General features: G+C 47.0%; 1 protein-coding gene across 1 annotated transcript in view; it reads right to left on the bottom strand.

Moving 5' to 3' along the window:
- Nucleotides 1–2,934: 2,934 nt before the first annotated feature.
- Nucleotides 2,935–22,497, bottom strand: part of MRM1 (mitochondrial rRNA methyltransferase 1) — a 33,017-nt gene continuing 13,454 nt past the window's right edge. Inside the window, exons 8-9 of the transcript XR_007380715.1 lie at nt 22,211–22,374; nt 2,935–2,989 (exon numbers count right to left, since the gene is read on the bottom strand). The gene's annotated coding sequence lies outside the window, so the exon portion shown is untranslated. The remainder of the gene's footprint in view (nt 2,990–22,210; nt 22,375–22,497) is intronic.

Consider the following 22,497-nt stretch of genomic DNA (forward strand, 5'->3'; position numbering starts at 1 on the left):
CTCTTACCCAGAAAAGTCTGAAACTTTCTCTAAAAGATGTATTTTATTATTTTAAGTGGGGCTTAAGTGTATTTTTTCCTTGTGATAAATTTCCACAATATGAATTTTCTTAGAGATACAACAGTCTTGTTCGACTGAGTTTATTGCTCAAACAGGACAACAGCACTCCCTTCTTACACTGAAGGAATATTTCCCCTCTGAAACGAGGTGTCTGGAATTTAGGTAGCTGGGTTTTCACATGGCAAGCCTTTAAGCAGCAAATATTGTCGCTGCTTAACCATATGAAATGATACAGATTCTTTTATTAACAGGGCAAGTGCTGAAGAACATCAAGTGCTTTTATGAAAAGAAAAAAAATCATAGAAAGGACCACAATGATCATCTGGTTTCAATCCCCCCTGCTGTGTGCAGGGTCACCAACCAGCAGCCCAGGCTGCCCAGAGCCACATCCAGCCTGGCCCTGAATGCCTCCAGGGATGGGGCATCCACAGCCTCCTTGGGCAACCTGTTCCAGTGCATAAAAATACTGCTGTGCTTCCCAAGCACAACGTAAGTAAACTCTGTCCCTGTGCTCTACCACGACATTTGCTAAGCTCTGACTTCTCACCAGCCTTGTATGCTGTACCAGCATGGACGGTCCATGCAGGATGGGCTGAACGGAGTTGTAGGAAAGGGCCTTTTTTCCTCAGGTGTGTGCTTTGGGAGGACGGGAGGTTGAAGGAACAGAAGTGTTGTCTGAGTCTCTAATCAAACTTTTCCCGGCTGGCTGTGAGAGGCCAAACTAATTAAACAGAACATCAACCCACTGAGGGAGTCAGGCGTGGGGAAAACATTGCCTGGAGAAAACAGAGTGGGTTGGAAAAGCAGGTGCCTCACAAAGGATGGAAGTGTGACCTTGCAGGACAGAACTGAAATGTGCTCATGGGAATACTTTGTGTCGGTGCCTACAGAGGTTTGGAGCAGATGTTGCCATATTCTTACATGCAGGAGGCAAATGAGGAGCAGAAAGATGAGAAAGACCGGTCCCATTTGATCACCGAGCATAGCAAGAGTGGAAGAGAGTGGATGCACCTCTGCAAACAGTTTTTTTCCTCTTCCTTTTTAACATGAAGAAACTTCGAAACACCTGCAGCGGGAAACAAAAGGTTAATTAAAAAGAACCCCAGTCTTTGCACTAAACTGATTGCTGGGACTCCTGCCAGCCTGGGAAGGTTAAAGAGCTCAAGCATGCGTGGGCTGTGGGGGGAATGGCTAAAATTTACAGCCAGCTCCCTGGAAAGTCACAGTTCAGCTGTTCTCCCGGAGCAGGTGCTCATGGGAGCGGGCCTGTCCCTTTCAAAGCGTGAAGATTGATGAAGCCTTCGCTCTCACCAACTGTAAATATACAACCAGCCTTGTCAGAGCAGGTTTGTAACATCACTTGCTGACAGCAAGAAATTTTTTTTAACCTCCTAAACACACACACACACACGCTTACCCCACACAGACTCACTCACACACACACACAAGTGCTAAAAAATAAAAATAGGCTTTTCCCAGGAAACACAGAAAGGCAATAAATAAAATGATGGGAAAAGCATTTATGTTTTCCCTGCCCGGAGAGGCAATAGACAGAGGACACGCACGGGGTGATTTCATCCTGTCCTGGAAAACAAGCAACATCTTCCTTGGGCTGTGCAGTTTATGGCCAAGTCCTGCATGGGGCTCAGGCACTTCACAAGAGCCAACACCGCAGCCTGGTGGGCTTAAATCACTGCAGCACTGTGCTGCCAGCCGCCCTCCGTGGAGATGGAGAACAAGCAATTGTAAGAGAAGATACTGCTAAAATAACCATTTTACACTGCCCTGGTGCCTACTTCCTGAGGACTTCATAACGTGTTACAGATAGAAATTACTTATTCTTTGCAGCCCCACAGGAGGATCTTTAGAAAGTTGGACACAGACGTGTTTAGATTGGGATTTTCAAAGTTTTTTGGAGCACCCCTATGAGCCTGGGGAACCACACAGACTGTGAATGGGCTTCAGTGACTGAACTCCTTGGATGATTGGAAGCAGAATTAGTATTCGTGTATGAGTTTATTGTCCTGCCCCAGAATTCATTTTTAGCATTGCAGTCGCCTGAACTAAAATAACTCCGCAGCGCCCTTTTCTCTTTTCTTTCCCAAGGAAATTCCTTCTGTGTTATCATTTTCTCTACAGCAAAATTTCGGGCTAATAGAAAACGTTGAGCAGGTTTCTTTTGTTTGGCATTGCCTTAGCAGAGTGGAGGGATTACACTGGTTGCTTTAGGAAACATCAGCCCAGTCTGTCTGCCAGCAAATTCGACCTCGGAAATTCATCAGCTTTTGTTTGGTGAGATTTTTTGCCCGTTTGGTGGGGCACTGGCTTTTGGATTTGCTCCACTGCTTCTGTTCTGTTACTTCCTTCTGCTTTTATTAATAGAATAGCACACGACTCCCTGCTCCTCAGACTCCATGATTTATCCCACTGTGCTTTCAGGCAAAAACAGGCCTCCAACGCTTTGCTCACACTTTCAAAAAGCCTTGTTGTCTCTTTCTATGAGACAAAGAAGTTTCTACGTCTCCAACGTGAAGCTCCAACAGGCCTTGCTTGCACGTAGACCTGTCCACCATACATTTCATTTGCATTTCTTTCGAGGTGCTTCAAGAATGAACACACCTTCAAAAACACCACACAACTCACTGTTTGCAAACTGCCACATTCTTCCTTTGCTCGTGTTACATCCGTCTCTCAAATTCTCCGCCTGACGCGGCTGTTAGAATTGCTAACGCTCTGTGATGAGGACTGCTGCTGTCATTTCGGCTGTGTTTACCCAGTGCCCCTCACAGCAGGGCCCCCCCCCCCCACAGCCCCTCACACTACAGCATATGCTAATAAATAACAGGAGAACAAGATACTTCCCTCTTTGTGGCAGCAGAATTGTAACAATCCTGATGAATACGCCAAGGACTGGGAATGTTTCCAGAAGCTGTAAGGGAAGAAGCAGTAATTTATTGCAGGTGCTAAAAATACATCATATACCTGTGAATACAGGTGACCATCACTTGCTCAGGCAACCAGTGCTGTCCTTGGAGAGGGAAGACCACGAAGGTCTCTTTCCACTGTAAAGCAGCAAACAGCAAAGTCCTCCCCAAGTTCTGGGGGGCAGGAACTGACACATGCTTGCATTTTACTCCACAACAGAGATGAAAAGCAAAGGTGGCCTGAAATACAATTAAACGTTCTAATAATTAAATAATATCCTATTTGGGTTTCTGGATGGATCCAAAATGTTGTAAGTAATTTTTTCTGTCAGGTTCATTATTACCTTTACACTTCATACAGCATTGCCACATTCCTCCTGTTTAATTTTGCTCATCCCTTCAGCAAAGTCCCCGCTCTGGTACATCCCTGGTTATGTGCCTGATCCTGCCCCATCTCTGTCTCCCCTGCACCCACTGGCACTCTCTGCCACTCCACAGCCACTGAAGCAGAAGGGCTGGGGCTCTGCCCTCCAGGGCAGCCAGGTGCTGGGGAGGCACAGACCCCTTTGCACATGTGTATAAATGGAATCAGCTGTCCTGCTGTCAGAGCTCCCCAAGTTTCCAGGGCTCCTGATCAAGCCGCATTCCCTGAGTTATTCACAGATGCTTTCTCAGGAGCCTAAATGGATCAAGGTTTTTTTATGGCTAATAGGGCAGCTCCAGTTTCCGTCAGCTGAGGACGAGGCCAAACAACTTGCTTTCATTAGCTCATTTATTTTTGCCAAGAGGGCAGGCAAGGCATCCCATCCCATCCCCCATGAAACTCCCAGTTCAGACTTTGCATGGCAAAGAGGAGGAACCAAAGCAGCAAGCATGCCCGCTCAGCTCCAGTTCTCCCAGCCCTCCCACCCCACCCAGGGAAACATGCAGCATTACAAACTATGGCAGCTGGGAGCATCTGATTATTTGTATGGAAATTTGCTCCAAGTTGAGAAGTGGATCAATGACTATTTCTCAAGCTGGCTCCATTTTGAGAACCAAAATTGACTTCTGGAGAAGCTGCTTGATTTCCCAGCTCTCCCCCACTAGAAAACAGATTATTGCATAGGGCAGGGGTGATATAATTCAACTCCAAATAGGTTTGGGGCCTATTAGACCCAAATATAAAACTCACCGAGGCTCCAAGGAAAAGAGAATTGCTCCGTGCTTTACTCTTCCTTGCCAGGCCCTTACTCCTATCTCTGTTTGGTGTAAATCCATTTGCTTATATTCAGCACTCCACACAGATGGAAATGGCAGCTCAGGACACAACACAGGAGAGGCTCATTTCAAGCAATTTAGTTCTCCTCCTTTCCCAGCTCCCCAGTTTGCCCTATTTCCATTACCCAGCCGCGCCACCTCTGCTGTCTATATAGCATCACTGTCTGCCCACATCTCTCCTTGTTCTTTTTTTTTACCCTTGAAAACACTTTTCTTCTACTTTCAGGCCTTTCCCTTCTGTGTCCCACATCTCTGGGTACACCCACCGCACACCCCCAGTGTCAGCAGCCTCCCTTCCCCTGCCCAGGAACTGTGGGTGCTCTTTTGTCACTGTGTTTAAATCTGGAGAAATTCAGTTTACCTTTCACTATGTAGCCTCACCCCTCATACCATTCGGAGTGAGCTTTAATTGAACATTCTGATTATAAGAGGCCACGTGGTGTTGAAGCCTTCTTTTCACAGCTGAGAGATGTGCCAAACACACAAACCCTGCTCAGCCTGGGACAAGCAGCACCTTTCCAATCTGTCCTCAAAGGGGAAATGATGACTTTCCCTTCTTCCCCCCTTCCCTCTCAGCCTGGCCTCTCCCAGGATCAGGATCAGCCTGCAGAACACGTTGTGCTGCAGGAGCTGTTTGCTCTCGCCATGGCTCTATGGAAGATTTATCTTGACCTGTGCCTCTCTCTGCTCCATCCCAGCCCAGGGCAGAGTCCCCCTTCCCAGAGCCAGGTGTAACAGCAATACCCTCCTTCCAGTTTGTCACTTAAAGCACTCAGGGGCAGCAGAGGTAACACAGATCCATGCTGTTGATGCATGGTCCTGGCTGCAGGTTAGCACAGTGCAGTGCTTTCTGCTAGGCCTCCATAAAGAGGCTTTTAATTTAGCTCTAATAGGGAGGTGATTGTATGTTAAATAAATACTAATTGATTATTTAATATATATGCGTTGAGGGTTAACTGCTATGTAATGAGCTCCTCTCCATTAGTGGGGCTGCTAAACGTCAATTAATATGGGTTTTATAATCAATTGATATTTCACATGCCCTAACTTGCCTGTTTAGACTTAATGGGTCAGCATTTCTGAAGTGGCCAATGCCAATAGATTCTTTATAAAATGAAAACATATTTGTTGGCAGATTTAGCACAGAGTGGAAAGTCATGGAACTACGAAAAGCTCAGCCAACCAGCTCTGCAGAGCTGGGCACGGTGGGGCCAGTCTGCCTGATACCAAGAGCTGCACACAGCAGAAAGCTCTGCAGAGGGGAGCGGGACGCAGCCACCCTTCAGGTCCCACATAAGCTGCTCTTACTGCCCATTTGCACCTGGATGTGTGCTGGAGATGTGAGAGGCAGCACCCCATTTGGAACGGACTGTCAGATGGCTTAGGGACAAGATCTTCAAGAATGACCAGGGGATTTGAACACGTGGCTTCCATTTATTTTCATCAGCACCATGTCTCTGCATCTCCCAGCTGCCTTTTTGAATGTCTAGCGGCTTAGATTTTATTCTCTTTGCCTCTTCTCCCCAAACACATACAAATAAAGTACATGCAAGCTGTTTCTGGTATAGGCCAGAGAGAAAACAAGGAAGTTTCTAATGAAAGGAATGATCATAATTCATTTATGACCATTATCAAACACTATTTCTTCTCTAATTTCCTTATTGGCAGTTTTCCTGATGCAGCAGGGTTTCACTCAGCTTGCCAAAAACTCAGGCTGGAGGAGAAAGCACACAGAAGGACACGCACCGCACTGCCACCTGTGAGCATCACTTTGGGTTTGCCCCCATCTCTGTAAGCTCATTCTGGTATGCAACAGCACTCATTAAAGGGAACCTGATTGCTCTTGCTGCTGTGCAAAGCCGCTCACCTCACCTACCCTGGAAAAAGGCCAGTTCCCACAAACTGCCTCACAGCCCAAAGCCTGGGTGAGACAAGATGTTCATCTCCCACACACGGTAGGTTTTGTAAAACCCACGGATGTTTTAAGTGATAAAAGACAGTGACCAAGCAGGGAAATGCAGGGCAGCACCTTCTCTTACCGCATCTATACGGCGCTAAGACAATGGGGCTTAAAGCATCATTGCAGCCTTCAGGCAGTGTTATGATGCAGATAATAAAGATGAAGAAAGAACAAAGAGGAATGTGTGGCCAGCCCATGGTTTGAAGTCTCCAGGCTGATTTATGTCATCTGAGGATCTGGCCCAGTTAAATCTAATTTTAACATCCTTGACAAATTCGCTTTAACGGCAAACTGTCAAAAGGGAACCTTTTCTCCTCCCCTCATCCTTCCATCTCCATGAGCTGTTCCCTGTGACAACACTGTTCTCGAGCTGTAATTGGCAGTATCATTCCATTATCACTTATTCTTTAGGCCTGAGGATTTCATTCCTTGCAATTTTCCTGTTGTACAAATTCACGTCTATTATTTTACCACACGTGCATGCATCCATTCCCTGCGTGTGTGTGCTGCGTGCCTGTGTGTGTCAGGGCAGGAAAACAGTGCTTAAATCTGAAAGGGCCATTGTCTTATAGGCCATCTGAAGGAAGCAAAAGAGCTAATTACTGGTGACAGGTAGTTATGATTCTATGACTTGCAGTAGGAGGTGTCTGGCACCCTCAGCAAACAGTCTAAATTCTCCTTATAAGCATTTTAAATGGACGATTATCCTAATGAACTTAATAGCATCGCTATCCAAGGACAGCATCAACTCATTGCCATCCTATATTTTCCAGAAATAGCTTCTCTTTAAACAGTGTGCCCCTGCTTTGAACAGTAATGGTTTTTAAAAGTGTCTTAGCACACAAAAGCAAAATCTTTTTTGAAACAGGGTGGAATTGGTTGGTGATTATCACTGAAAAGCTGGCAGCCACCAGCTAACCTTCTAACAATGAAATATGGGAATTTACCTTCATGCTTCAATGCTTGCTATTCAGCTGTCTACCAGGGTCTAAATCAATGATTCTACACCCTCCACTCAAGGTTTCTCTTTCAAATGCTGCAGATATGACCTTAAGTTCATCATCTAAACAATGCAGTTCACGTTTAATTTCATTAATCTAAGATCTTCCATAAAATTGCAATATGGCACCATACCTTTCAAGTACCTTCATTAAAATCCATGTTATTTCTAAATCCTATGCATATCTATGAGGTCATACGGTGTTTTATTAGAATGGATTTTTGAAAGGCTCAGCTCTTTTATCACCAATTGTCATAAGGTAGTTTACAATAAATTAAAAAAGAAACAAAAGAACCCCCCCACACGATCTCATTCCTACCACTTAGGTGGTAAACAGATCTCCCATTTCTGGAAGTTACCCCCTTTCCTAATTTTTACCCTCTTTCTGAGGATTTAACAATTGCAGGAAAGAGAAGGAAATTTTCAAACCCTCCTGACTCATGAATTTCTGCTACTTGCTGTGCCCAGTGCAGCTCCCTTGCTGAAATGTTTTTTCATTCAGATCCAAGGGCCGTTATTTTCAAGCTTTGTCCCTGTGTGTCTACGTGGCACCATGTTTTCAAACCACACGCTGGATTTTTTACTGTTCTTGGAGTAATATATTGGCACAAGCTCATTCTTCTGCCGCATTCCTTCCCTGCTCTCTTATCTATTTCACAGATTATTTGGTATTGTAATAGTACATTGCAGGGCTATTGAGGAGCAGGGACCTCCATGATAACAGATGCCGAGAACACAAAGGACAGATCGTGCACCATGAACCCACAGCCCTCAATGCTCCCCATCCACACAGCTACAAGATATTTCAGGGAAAGAGCATTTCTTCTTGATGTTGTGCTTGCAGGGAGCGTTAGCATCCCCACAGACACCAGAGGAAGGCATCACCTCTCTGTGTTCCACCTGCACACCTCACACAAACATCCAAACACCGAAATTTTTCCACAAAAGTAAAGAGGACAACATCTGCACCCAAAGAAAACCAATATTCCATGCTACTTCCAGGCTCTGAAGCCAAATACTGAGCAGCCTGAAGCAGCCCCGTGTTCCTGCCCTCAGCTCTGGCACTGTTTAGGTTCCAGCAGCAGACAGCAATGCACCGCTGCAGATATGTCATTTGTGACCAACCTGCTGATGACTTCAGCTTCACCTTCCTTGGTCTGTCTATGGAAGGCCAGCCAGGCAGCAGCCCCACGCCTGCGGTGTAGCATCACTCTGAAGAAGCAATTACAGCGAGCGGAGCAAGGAACTAAAGACAGCTCACCTAAATGAACTGAGGGAAAAGTACATGAGAAAACAAGAAAATGTCTTCATCACTTTTCAGGCTTCAAATTGGAAAAACAGGAATCAATACAGCAGAACTTCATTTAATGGTGTGAAAAACAATCCGGCCCGCGACAGGCAGGAATCACTTATTGCCAAACAAACAGGCCAATTAGGCCAGGCAGGGCTGTGGGGTTCTTCAGGGTGTGGGGCTCTGGGGCACAGCCAGCACCATCCTTGGGCAGCTCAGGTTCTTCATGCATACAGAACGGCAGCACCAGCACTGCCACGCAGGGATTTCATTGCCTTTGCTGTCATTGCCACCGCCAGCATGTTAAACAGATTAATGGAAGTGATGGAGAGGGAGCATAAAACACCCAGCCTTCGCCCTGGGCCGAGTGCCACCAGAACAGAACGAGGCTGCAGCTGACATTTGCAGAAGTAACACTGCGTTATTAAAACAAATTTGGCACGAAGAGAAAACATGTTTGCTTTGCACATAATAACAGCTACGAGAGCATATTCAAAATCAAATATTTGCAAGGCAGAGCACAAGGGTTTTCTCCTCCCCTTCTCCTCCTCCTGGCCACCCAGAGCCGCTCCGTGTGCCACTGCATCTCATGGCCAGAGTTTTAGAAGTAAATGCAGAGCAGACACCAGGCCTGAGCTGCAAATCTAGCTTTGAATCAATATTTGTCTGAAAAAAATAAAAATAAAAAAAATCAAGCCAAACCATGTGGCACAGCCTCTGGATGCGTTCACACAAAACTGCTACGCACTGCAATTTTTCTCTTGCTTTTTTTTTTTTCCCCTTCTCCCGAAACATTGGTTGTATTTTCTCCCTTTATTTATTGGAGTGCTGAATGGATTATTTCGGCAATAAATCAGGCCCTTTCATTACATTTTTTAAGGTGTTGTCGCTGTTATGAAGTACAGCGTGCCATCAAAATTAAGCTCGGATTGCATTACCACCTATTTTATAGAGAGACAGAATTACTCGATGGATTTTTTCCAGCTCTCTAAGCACTGGGTGTCTTCCTTTCACAGAACAACCTGCTCCCCAGCTCCACAGGAATGTTCTCCTACAAGCTATGAACATTTCACCCAGCTTGTCTCAGATATCTTTGTGTTATGTTTTAGAATAGAGTGATGCTATTTCTTTCAGCCCAAACTGGCTGCTCATGCAACCAGAAGGAATTGCTAACAGGTGAGGCGATGCTAGAGCATCACCCCGTGCTTGGCTCCTCCTTGCATACAGAGTACACATCAGGAGTGGCTCTGCTGAAGTCAGTGCAGTTACCTTAGAGCAAAATTGCCTACACAGAACTGCAATGACGCGGCCCTCAGCTTTGCTGCCTCCATGGCAGAGGGCACTGAGCAAGGAGCTGATTCCCAGGGTTGGTTCTAGATGACATCCACTGAGCATGAGGAAGTTTTCCTCGCCCACTGCTAGCTTCCCCATGCAGCCCATTTCATTGCTCTTCCGTACCCTGCAAGGCACACATAGCATTACTTGGGCTACATTTCCAAGGAAGTCGCTATCTAAGAGACTTGTGTATGTACATTCTCTTCTCTTTGGGCATAAGCCCAAAGTAATTGTGTATGAAGCTCTGCAAGCAATATGAGCGAGAACAGAACCCTGCATGCAGCAAGGAGAGCCCTGCTGAGCCCCCACCCCAACCCCAACTTCTCCTCCACTAAGCATTCCACCTGCAAAGAGCATTAAAACACTGCTCTGTTAAAAGCACTGGAACTGAAGCATATGCCTGAAGTTGAGTGTTACAAAAATACAGCCATTTCCCTTAGACAGCAGGCACAGAGGAGAGCTGCATGTTGCAGGCACTGTGCTGAGCGGCACAGCTGGGCCAGGCAGGCCGGTGGCCACAGCTTTCAGGCACAGCTCAAATCCATGCCACCCTGCTGCTGGTTTTAAGCAGTAGGTGGCACTTCAGGAAAGTTTCTCCTTAATTTCCATAGCTTTGCTGTGCACAGTGCTTTTCTGCACTCCTATTCTGCACCATCCCTTTAAATTTGCAGTAATATTTTTTGCCAGCACTTCTAGAAACCAGAACGTCCCTGAAGAGATGAGCAAGCATTGCCTCACCTGCACACGGCTCAGCCTCCGCTCAGGCTGCTCCTCCTCCCATCCCACCCGCACCGGCTGGGAGCAATCCAGGGAAATTAGTGGCATTACCCTCTGCGAGCCCGCCAGCACTTACGCTCCAATCTTCAGAAAAGCGACTGCAAATCTGCAGCCACGTCTGCCTATTGCTACAGAAGTCATTTTCGAAAACTAGCAGCTGCACATTACGTGCGACACTGAACGCCGCGTGCGTCCGTGACCGCTGCCGCATCCTGAGACAGCGCTGCACAGCCCTTCATCCGTCTTCCCCGACAGCAACCCGGGACTCAGATGTGATGTTTCACTGAGACCTTCCTCCTGCAGCACCTGCAGGTGCCCCGCTGGGGATGGCCGTGGGCCCAGGGGCACACAGCGGGATGCAGCCAGGACACTGCCCAAACTTTGGTCGCCCACTGCAGACGCAGAGCTGCTCAAGGAGTTAAATGTATTAAGCAATTTACAATTAATATAGAACTCATTCCAGAGATATCTACTAGAGAGTACAACAGGGCAATTAACCCACTAATACACTAGGCTATTACATCGCTATGTCTCTTATTTTAGCCTGAGGTGATTTGAAACGCATTGGATTAAAGGATATTACAGGAGATAGCATGAAAAATAGCTTAATGTAATGAGCCATCCCGTGATGTCTGCTATTAAAGATGATTTGCAGTTGAAAACTACAACATACAGTAGTTCAGCCATTTAGAAACATGAGTGTTTAACTCTTTTCTAGCCCCCGTCCCTTGGAGGGATCCATGCGAGAGCCCCTCCTCTCTCCCACCTCCTCAGCCTTTATCTGAGGATTATCAGATGCATTTTATTAAAGCACAACAGTGCCATTTGGAGACTGGTGCCTGAGGTTGATAGAAAACCAGCAATCTGCTAATAACTTTTAGAACTAGATGCTTGAGACAGTAAATAGGCCAAGGGAGGCTGTGTGACTGGCAAAGTGCTGGTGAAATGGGAGCATTGTACGTTTCTGCCCTGCCATTGGGCCTGTGTGGCAAGATACCTCTGCACCCACGTGCCAATAGGGGACACCAAGCCATTTCCCAGACGCTGCCCCAGGGCAGCCGTGGGATGCCAGGCAGGGCTGATGGCATGGGAGAGCCTCCTTCTAATGGAGGAACCTGTCACTGTCACCACGGTGTCAGCATCACCGCCCGGCCCCGCTCTCATAGCGCCCTTCTGCATCCCTGCAGTCCCAGGCGGCACGGAATCTGTCATGCCTTGTTTCCATCCAGAGGAAGGAGCAGTATGGGAGAAGAGCAGGGGATGACCAGCTTTTCCTGACCTCTTCTCCTTCAATTTCGCTCCTTTCTTGGCAAGGAGGAGGCGGCCATCATGCTAGGTGGAACCGACAGACCCATCTCTGCATTGCTCCCCGCACACACAATAGCTGTGTCACTCAGCATCAGGAACGGGATGATGTGATGACGTGATGACGTGATGGCCCCAACCCAGGCAGCTCTCAGCCCTCCTACTGGGGCAGGAGGACTGGCAGGAGGCTGCCGGACCTCAAGGCCCAGTTATACAACTCAGGCTCTCTTCCCCAGCAGGGCCTGTATCCCCCCACCCTGCACAGCACATCATAGCACAGCTTTGGAAACAGGACTGCAAATATCACACAACACAAAACCAGAGGAGAAAAGAACAAAGAAAGGATATATAACATCATTTCAGTCAATCGGGACTCGTTCTAGACGAGACAGGGTTTTGCAGGACAATGTATTCCTGGCTGGCATGATGCACATGGGCTGATTGCTGCCAGTACTTGAACGGAACAGCACAGGAAGGCGAAGGGGGAGTGGAGAGAAGCAGGGGAGAAGGGTTGGTACAGAGGGATCTTTCCACAGGAAAACTCCCTTTTTGGAGGGTAGGAGGGATATTAGTTGGTAACAGCAAGAGCATAAATTTTTGCACTCCTATAAATCATTATTACTGGAACGTCCCTGAGGGGATGAGAAGAATGAATCAGTTACACACACACAGTGCCAAACTTTCTCTGTTTCCTTTTCTCTTTCAAGAAAAAAAAACCCAAACACCACAAAACAGACAGGAGAAAGGTAGAGAGGGAAAGTAGAGAGAAAAAGAGAACAGCAGCAAAAAGAGGAGGAAAAGAAAGGGAAGAATGAGAAGAAGAGAATGAATGAACTTTGGAAGCAATTTATAATTCCTTTCACCTACATCATGAATTGAACATGCAAAAAAAAAAAAAAAAAAAAATGGGGAGGGAGGGAGGGAAAATATTCCGCCCAGCATGCAGATTATCATTTGAAAAGATTCTGTTGCTATGTTTTTGTCCCTGGGTGATGAAAATGAAATTGTCTGATGTGTGCGCCGTGTTAGATTTACCTTTGCAGGGTTCACCCACAATCAGTAGAGAGGGGTCATGCCACAATATGTCATCTCACAGCTCCATCACACCAACTCCAATTTATACGAGGAGGTATTATGCATTTCAAAGGAGCCCCCTGCGCGTGGCTCTTGTTACTGATCTATATCACAGCTCAGCTGAGGGAAGATTAGTTCTGCTGCAAGGGCAACGAGACTTATTTGTTTATGATTATATCCTCCTTAAAGATGCACTATTCCCTTTTTTTAATGTCTAATTTAAAGTGTGCATTAAAGGGGGCTGGGGAGGGGTGGGAAGTAAAAGGTGAGAGAATTCTGCACTCTCCCACAAGGAAACCTAATAGTCTGAGTCTCCCATGCATCCTGCTCATTAAAAAAAAAAAAAGAGAGAGAGAAGAAAAACTCCATTTAAATGCAAATTTGAGTTTTAGCTGGGGACTCCCCCAAAAGCTTCTCTTGGAAGCACCAGGGAAATAGGATTCAGAAACCTAAAATGGCTGACGGCGGTTGCACACCACAGAAAGCGTTTCCTCCCTCCTGTGTCCCCATTCCTGCACAGCCCGACCTGCTCGGGTGCAGCAGCGCTCGTCACATCGCTGCACTGTGCTGCTCCTCGGCCAGGCCCAGCAGTGCTGCCCTGCAGCTCCCACTCACTGCTGCTTTAATCAACATTCTCCCAGAAAGTCAATGTTTCCATCCCCGATAAAAGCTCTGAAGGGTTTAACGAGGCCGCCGAGCACAGCACAGCTGGGAAGCCTGCAAGCAAGGCTTCATTTTGGGGCTTCAGCTCACAGCATGCAGGCGGCCTTGAGAAACCAGTGGCTTGAGGAATGTCAGCTCAGCAGGGATGTAGATCTGTTGGACAGGACACGGAAGGAAGTGGGTTGGCACTGCATGGTCCCATCTGTGGCCCCGGGCACATGAGAGCATCCCACCTGGCTGCTCTCACCACTGCATCCTGCTGCTGTCACTTTGCTAGGACACCAAACCCATGTATGAAAAGTCCTCCCTGTTTCCCCAAGGAAACTACAGCATTGTCCAACCCCGAGGACACTACGGCATTTTCAACACCAACAGCTGCAACCACACTCAGACCCAAAGCATTAAATATTTTCTGCTTAAGTGCAAAATCTTTAACATATGGCTCATTAAGTTTCCTCAAACTATGGCTGGAGAAGGAAAACCCAAAATGCCGAGGGCCGGCTGCAGGCACCCCAAAACCCACAGCTCTCCTGCTCTGGGGGCACTGGCTTCCACCAAGCCAAGCCCAATGCATCACCAGCCCACAGCAGGCAGGACAGCCTCCATTCTCCCTGCTCCCTTTCTCCTTCTTCTTCGTAAAACTGCACTCCTTCCACTCCTTTGAAAGCTCATCATAGGATGGGTGAAAACAATTAAATGAAATAGACTGGTAATACCCATGGGAAAACATTTTTCGATATGATATTACAATCTTGTTTCAAAATTGGATTTTGCCAAGAGGAAATACAGTTTATTATAAAACACATTTTCTTTTAATTTAATTATATAATCTTTGGCTTCAGAGAAGGGATGCTTAAATCAGACCCATTTAATTTTCAAGTGTATTCACCCATCACCTAGGGCAAATTGGTTTAAATTAGTAGGTGACTATATAAGTTCTAGATACACGTCAGACAAAAATTTATCTGTGAACTCTGTGTAAGAGTGCATCGACATCAGCAGCACAGCAGCTGAAATTACAGGGGAAGAACAGCAGAGCACCTGAAGAGTGGTATAAACTCCGATTTCAGGGACAGGCACAACAACAACAACAAAAAACCCACAGATCTGGGATTTTTTTATTATGATTTTCTTTTTCTTTGTTAATGCTTTGCCAGATCAGTTCATCACACTGCATGTCTGCACTACGCCAATAAAAACTGATGACCTGCAGTTAGTTTCTACCAGGTGCATTAAATTCCCATAACGTGAACAGATCTTGCTAAGTCTACCATGGCCTCTCCTTCCGCAGAGATTACATTTCCAGCCTAATGACAGCAGCGGTTTGTTCAGGCGCTGCAGCTGCTGAACTCTCCCTCTGATCTGTCACAGTGACCCAAGGCACAGCGGCAAAGCGGCTCAGGATGGGCAGCACTGGGAGAGATGCTTTGAAAAAATCTTTTTATTCTGAGGGTTTTTTTTTTTCCTCACCAAAAAAATGCCTTTCCTGGAGTGGAAGGTGAGCCACTGGAGCAGCACGGGATGGGGCTGTGCCACCTGCCTCCAGCCACCCATCCCCATGGTCTGCACCCTCCTGGGAGCCTCCAGCTGTTCACAGACAGAGATGTGACAAGAGTGATCCCCAGAATTCCTTCCTACATGCACACACTGCGCTCTGCACACATTGACACAGTCACAACTCCCACAGTCTGCACTTCTCCACCGAGAATCACATGTAAAGAGCAAACAGGAAACCCCTCAGCAAAGCGAAAATGGTGCCGTGCAGTTGGGGCTGTGACAACACCACCGATAAATAATTGGAAGAACTAAGGAGCCCAGCATCCCTGCACCATGCAATGGGCATCACAACAGCAGCACCAGGCCAGCATTTCACACTGCACCGACAGCAGAGCCAACATGCCCATCCAGTGGTAGGAAGAAAAAAAACACAAGTGCCAACAACGAAAATGCAACTTGGTTATTGCAGTTCTTGCACGAGTGCTTGCTTTTCAACAAGCACCAATGAAATGCATCTCGTGGTTCTTGCACCAGGCAGTGAGCACAGGTCTGCAAGAGGAGAAGCTCCCACTGCACCAGGAGCCTCTGGGTAGGTTTGTATACTATCCACAAACATGTATATATGATGCATATACACACATACATCAGTATGTACTGAGATGTGCATGCATCACTGTAACATCAATGTGGGAAGTTCTGAAAAAGCAACCTGAATGACTCAAAGGCGCTGCTGGTGGTGCCACTGGTGTGGTTGGGCATGTTGGCCAATATGTGGCAATCACTCTGACAGGTGAATAAATACACACAATAACAGATGAACACTCATAATAACACATAAATGCACACGATTTCAACAGGTGTTGTTATCCACTCTTCTGGGTGCTTGGTGCCGGGGCAGCATTGGGTCCATCCAGACCCCATTGGAGCCCAATTGCTGTGAGACGTGCCACGCCAAGAGCTATGAAAAGATGTGACCTCAGCCAGGGCTGGTAAATAAACATTACAAGGGGCTGTTTCAGATCTTTGTAGTAGCAAATCTCAGCACTTAACTAGTAATGCAATAAGTCCTATCAAGAGCACGCTGAAAGGTGGAATAAATTTCCTGGAGAACAATGCTGGTGATGTATGCATATGACCAACGCACAATAAAACTGTAGAATGGGAGGAAAAAAATGCATACAGTCAATACAATAAAATCAGCACAAATATAGGCTGTGTAAGCAAATAAATCTAACAATCCAAATATTTTACAGCACGCTCACACACACAACATTTTTTCCCCCCCAAGAAATCTTTGGGCAAAAAAAAAAAAAAAAAGAAAAAAAAATTCAACTGTTTTGCATCTTAGTGCATTGTAAAGGCATCAGAGGCTGTCTGCACAAATTACCATTCATCTAGGCGTTGTTGTGGAAATTTTCAAGGGATTTGCAGTAATTATATGACAAAATGCTTGCAAATCTCACTCATTGCTGAATAGAAACACACGGGTCAAAGATTGAACACTCTCAGCTTGGTAATTTGTAAATGTCAATCAGGCTGGGGGCCACGGGAGGCACACGGCGGAAGCGGTGAAAGGCAGCGCGATTCCGTAGCAACCAGAAAAAGCCTTTTCAGTGCCGATTATAAAAGGCACGGGATAGTTTTACTTTCCATCTTTTTTTTTTTCTTTTTCTTTTTTTTTTTCAACAAACTGATCACCTTGCGCCAAGAGGAGGAGGAGGAAGAGGGGGAGAGATGGGAGGAGGGAAGTAAAGAAAGGAAGGAAAAACAGTTTAAATAAAACCGCTGAGATTAAATTAACTGATACATACATTCGCAGAGGTAGATCGTTTGCACTGTAATAAATATGGACTCCTATCTTCCCTTCTCCAAGACAGCAAGGAAAGCAAAATAAAATTAAAAGATATAACAATAAAAATTATAAATGCATTGCGGTCTGGCGGACCAGCAGCCCATAATGAAGGCGGTCGGGGTGGGGAGCACACTGCTGGTGCGGAGGCAAAACAGGTGAGGGAGGCACAGGGAGGGCTGGGCACTGCAGGAAGCCAGCCCCATCTTCTCCCACTTTCCCCTGAGTGGGATTTGGCACAGGGCTGTCATCAGCTGTGCAAAGAAACGATGCCTGAGTCTTCCACTCAATCCCGAGGTCACATCCTTGGTGCCCCAGCTCCGCCAGCAGCACTAAGCAGCCAGGAAAGGGTCACCCACACACACACAGCTGCTGTGCCCACGGTTGCACCACTTCACATCCCCAGACGCAGTGGTGCTTTCTCTGCACCGTGCCCAACCAAAGGCAGAGAGGCTAAGGCATCCCACGTGCTGTGAGGTCAGCTAGAGGACGGTGGAAGAATGGGGGAACTCGACAGAATTTTTGTGGATAGCAAAACCCTGAGCTGCCAAAATGCACCTTCACCTTCCATGCAGGATCTCCTTCCACGTAGGAGGAAATCGTTGGTTTCACAGCTTGGGCCACGACGAGTCTCCCAACCCACCACAAAACCTGTGGTACAGCATGCTCCCCAGCACAGGAACACACAGCAGCACTGCAGCAGTGAGGGCTGCAGCCCCACTGAGAACCACAGCACGGCCGCCTGACCCCAATGCACCGCAGCCATACTGGAGCCATACTGCAGCCAGGCTCCCCGTGCCACCTTGGTGCCCCACAAGCTGCCCTCAGCCTACTTAAGGAATCCCAAATAAATTATGAAGTGCCATAAAAAGTATAATAAATTTGAGAAAAGCTGTTAAGTTATAAATACAACCAACACATGCAACATCACTCAGATGGCAGAAACTAGCTACAGAATAAAGTCATTTTAAGCCGCTATTCCAAAGGTTACCAAGTCTCTTCATTCACAAGTCACACTTCCCTTCATGGCAGCCCATCCCATTGCACACATCTTCATGCCCATGAAATGCACACACATCCCTGTGTGTGGGACAAGGGACTCCATCTCTGCACCAGGAACTCTAAAGAACAAAGTTACCCCGAAGTCCCCAGTGCCAACTCACAAGCAGAGGCCCTGCAACAAGTTGCTGAGCATGAGCTGCGTCCCCTTCTTAAAGCACAGAGCATCTGCAGGACGAGAGGTTCTTGGAGTGTATTTCATGTTGCTCCCTCTGAATTTAAGGCCCTCTCTGCGTATCAAGCTCTGCAGAACAATTTCTTGCCTTTATTTACTCTCAAGGTCCTGTACATTATGAATATTCATTGGAATAATTAAAAGGGCTGTTCACAGCCCATTGTGTTTACTGTTAGCCCCATAAAAAACAAACAGGTTAATGACGATCTTTAATACGGGAATTTAATATCTTTCCACCTATATATCGGCTAAAAGTTTAGCCTCCCCTTTAAGCTTCATCAATTTACGGAGAATAAGGAGCCTCCATAAAAGCAGGCTGCAGCTGTAAGTCACACAAACACACCTCTGCGGGTTTGTCGTTATAGTTCTGCTTTACTATTTATTTTATTTTGTTTGCTGAATTTCTCTTTTCAGTTTTGGTCACAGCAGTAGAGGGAGAAAGGCAGGGTGTGATTTGGGAGTACTGCGCTGCTTCACTGCTGGGCAGCGCTCTGATGGGCTGCACAGAGCTGAAAAGTGAAGTGCAAAGGGAGAGGGCAGCAAACACCACTGCTGGCTCATCTGCAGCACTTGGGCCTCAAGCATTACAGAAACGCTGCTCTTAGGATCACCTGAAGTTTTATTGAATGCAATGAAAACTCATCTCAGATGAGAATTAGTCCTGGGATGGATGACCACTGGATGAAGTATGGCTCAGCCATGCGAGCTAATGAACTCACAAATAACTGGCAGGGAAATGCAGGGTCTGGGTGTGCAGTGCCTTTCTACCCGGGGTGGGGAACAGGACAAACCATGGAGAAAACGTCCCACTGAACAGCAGCATCACCACAGCTCTCACCTCCTCCTGCAGCACAGCTTTACCTCTTTCCACAGCCCAAGCAAAGCTGCACCATTTCCTGAACTGCTCAGAGGAGACAGAAGCTAGAAGTAGACCAGCAGACAGCCCGACACCAGGGAAACTGCCAGAGGAAACCACAGGTGTCCCCTCCTGCAGGGCTGTACAGAGGCATCCTCTCAAATGAACTGTTATCATCATTTACTGATGAGCACTCAAAAACAAAATCACAAAAGGGACAGACACCATTCCTTCAATACAATAGCAATCATCCAATCCATTCAGAAGGCATGGAGTAGGAAATCAAACAGATGAAGGAGTTAATGTGCATTTCTGATGGCTACGAGCTGCTGCTCTCCTTACCTGCAGCACACGCAGGGAGCTGGGGGCTCCAAGGAGGAGCTCTGCTACATTTATAACCAGGAGCACCTGAGCACCTCCCTCTGAAGCTATTCCTGACAAAGTAAGGGGCAAATTCACTTAGAAACCATCAGTTTCCTTGTGATTTTATTTAACTCTGCAACGCCCTGATGCACAGGAAAGAAGAAGAAAACAACACTGGGCACCAAACCTGCATGAGCTGCAGGAGCAGCACAGTGCCAGCCTCTGAGCATCCTTCAGAGCATCCCTTAGAGCATCTCTCCACTGCAGAATCTGGAAATAACGTTGGCGGTTTCTCTCCAACCTGTGTGTGCTCCACAGCGATGTCAGATTTGCATTTATATCCTTTTTAGGATGAGTTTTCCCACATGTCAGCCTCAACCATCGCAAAGCATTGCAAATCACACTGGGATTTGTTCAGAGTGCACCCTGTAGAAGTCACACGTGTGAAAAGCAGAGTAATCTGGAAAGGGCTATTACTGCTAATCCAGCCTTTTGTATGATGAATAGCAACATACCTAGACACAACTGTTGCTGCACAAATAAACTACTTCTAAAAGAAGTTGAGATAAAATAAAATGACTTTCTCACTTTCCAACTTTGTCTGTAATCATGGGAAACAATCTATTTCAGTAACTGAAATTCCTTTCTTCATAAGCACCAACCAGATCATGAAAAGGGGGAGGAAAATGAGTCCCTACACACACATGCAAAGCATCTGTAGTCATTCTTCTCACACTGCACTGAGGAAACAGCACCCAACACCCTTTTTTGGCCCAACAGTGCAAATGAAATGCAATGAGAATTGGACCGGGTGCACTTCCAGAGCAACACAGGTGCAGCTTTAGGGATGCACAGCAGCAGCATCATGCAATCCCAGTCCCCAAAAGAGGGGGAAGCACCATCATTTCCCAGCACACTGCCCATCTAATCTTGCTGCTGACAACCACAATCAGTTGGGTTTTTGTGGGGCTTTTTGTGGCTCAGCCTGTGGGTGCTGTGCCCAGGCACAAAGCTCCACCGCGTGCAGCAGGGAGTGGGGAGGAGGAAAAAGAGTGGGGGAAAAAGAAAAAATTAAAACATATTAAAGGTGTTAATAAGCGACTTATTTAAACGGAGTATCACATATTGAACATTAATCACCTTGCAGTAAAAGTGTAATTAAGGAGTCACTCTGCCTTCTGGGGAAGGCTCGCTTGGAAGCCGAGTGAAAATGGTCTCTTTATTAACACAAATTATTTTATTTGGCCAAAGGTAATAATTCTAAGTGAGGTCAACGGGACTTGTGCACACGCGAGCAGCACCAGGGCCAGCCACTGTTTCCATGGTGACCGAGCCAAGTTCACCCCCAGCACAGCGATGGCTGGGCTGAGCGCATCGCCCATCGGGCACCCAGACCTCCCTGCAGCCACAACGCTGCTCCTGGGGATGCACTGTGTGAGCACCGTGGCACATTGTGTGCTTTCCTGGCACACTGACACCACAAGGATGCACGGTTCCCACTCTGAGCAGCACAGGGATACAGGCAGCCCGTGCCATAAAACTCAGCTCCAACGGCAGCACCCAGGAGCCACTCTTGGCTCCCAAGCACCCTCCTGCGCTGGGACAGGCCGTGCGTTGAGCTTTCCATGCAGATGACTGTCTGAAAGCAGCTATGATTTATCAGTCTCTCACGTCATGTCACTCCTTTATGTACAGCATTTTACATAGAGTGCCGCATTAACATTTTACTATTATTCTTACCTCGCAAAGCAAAAAGATAAGTGAGTAAATCTTGCCAGTGTCAGCGGGGCTGGCACATGCCACGTGGCTCAGCTGGCACACCCAGGGATACCTCTGTCCCCAGAGCCACCTGGACCCAGGGAAAAGCCTCACGGGACACTTCTCCAGAGGTGCTTGCCATCCTCACAAACCCTGCAGCACTGCCCACAGGATGACAAAACAACATGGAAGCCACACTGATGGATGCAACCAAGGTATACTCAGCACCAACCTCAAAACAAGATGGGGTGGGGACCCCACCCACACCACCCCATCGCTCAGAACCCATTTGTGCCCCGACACAACGTGTCCCACATGAGTCCGTGTGCTCCCCAGCCATAAACCAGCTCCTGCCACCAAAGTGCTGAGCGAGGTACCTGGTCCTGTGCAACTTATTATCACCTAGTCAAGATTAATCAAGCAGGGAAAGCTAAAGCAGGTCCCTAATTAGTTGCTGATGATAACTATATTTGTCATCCTCTCCCAATTAGTCTACTGTACATTTTGGAGTTTAATTGCACCTTGTTCTTCATTTAAATGTCATCATGTGCATATATTCTCCTCATTCTTTAGTAGATTTGAGAAAAATTTGACATTAAATATAGATTATCTTTAGATTTCCATAATTAACACAACCAAACTGTCTTCAGCTCATGTATTCCACCTCACACGATACATCTGGATGCTCCCTTAGAATTCAGTGTTCCTGGGGCTCCTGCTGGAGGTGGACATCACCACTGCACCAATGACACCGGGACCACGGATGGGTGGTGGTGACACGGACTGAGGGTCTCCTCCCTCACCGCACCAGGGTGACCCAGAGCCGAGGGGAGACACAAAGCCAAGCAGTAACAAAAAGCAGAGGGGTGACACATGCCACTACCTAGCCACATGCTGTCCTGCCCCGTCCCCCCACCCACAGCCCATCCAGCAGCACACAGAGAAGAACCCAGAGCAGTGAGAAGGAAGGGAAAAAGCCATCAGGAAAAGCTGCACGGTCCTACCTGTCCCTTAAGATGAGGTGCATGACACCAGTCGTCCCTACTGCTTGGCCACAGCAAAATCCCTGTGTCCATCCACGTATTCCCTACTGCGCCAGGTCTTGCTGTGCTCACTGCAGGCTGCAGCCTCCTGGTGCCACGGGAGGAGGCTGCTGCTGACTGAGCAGCTGGGATAGGAGAGGGGAAGGGAAAAATGGGGGAAAAAAAATAAAAAAAGGAATCAAGGAGTAGTCAAAAAGTGTATTAGAAGCAAATTTGGAGAGAAATCAATGGCTTGTAATTAGATTTGA

Source organism: Lagopus muta, chromosome 20, assembly GCF_023343835.1.
Source record: "Lagopus muta isolate bLagMut1 chromosome 20, bLagMut1 primary, whole genome shotgun sequence".
In the NCBI taxonomy this organism is placed as follows: domain Eukaryota; kingdom Metazoa; phylum Chordata; class Aves; order Galliformes; family Phasianidae; genus Lagopus; species Lagopus muta.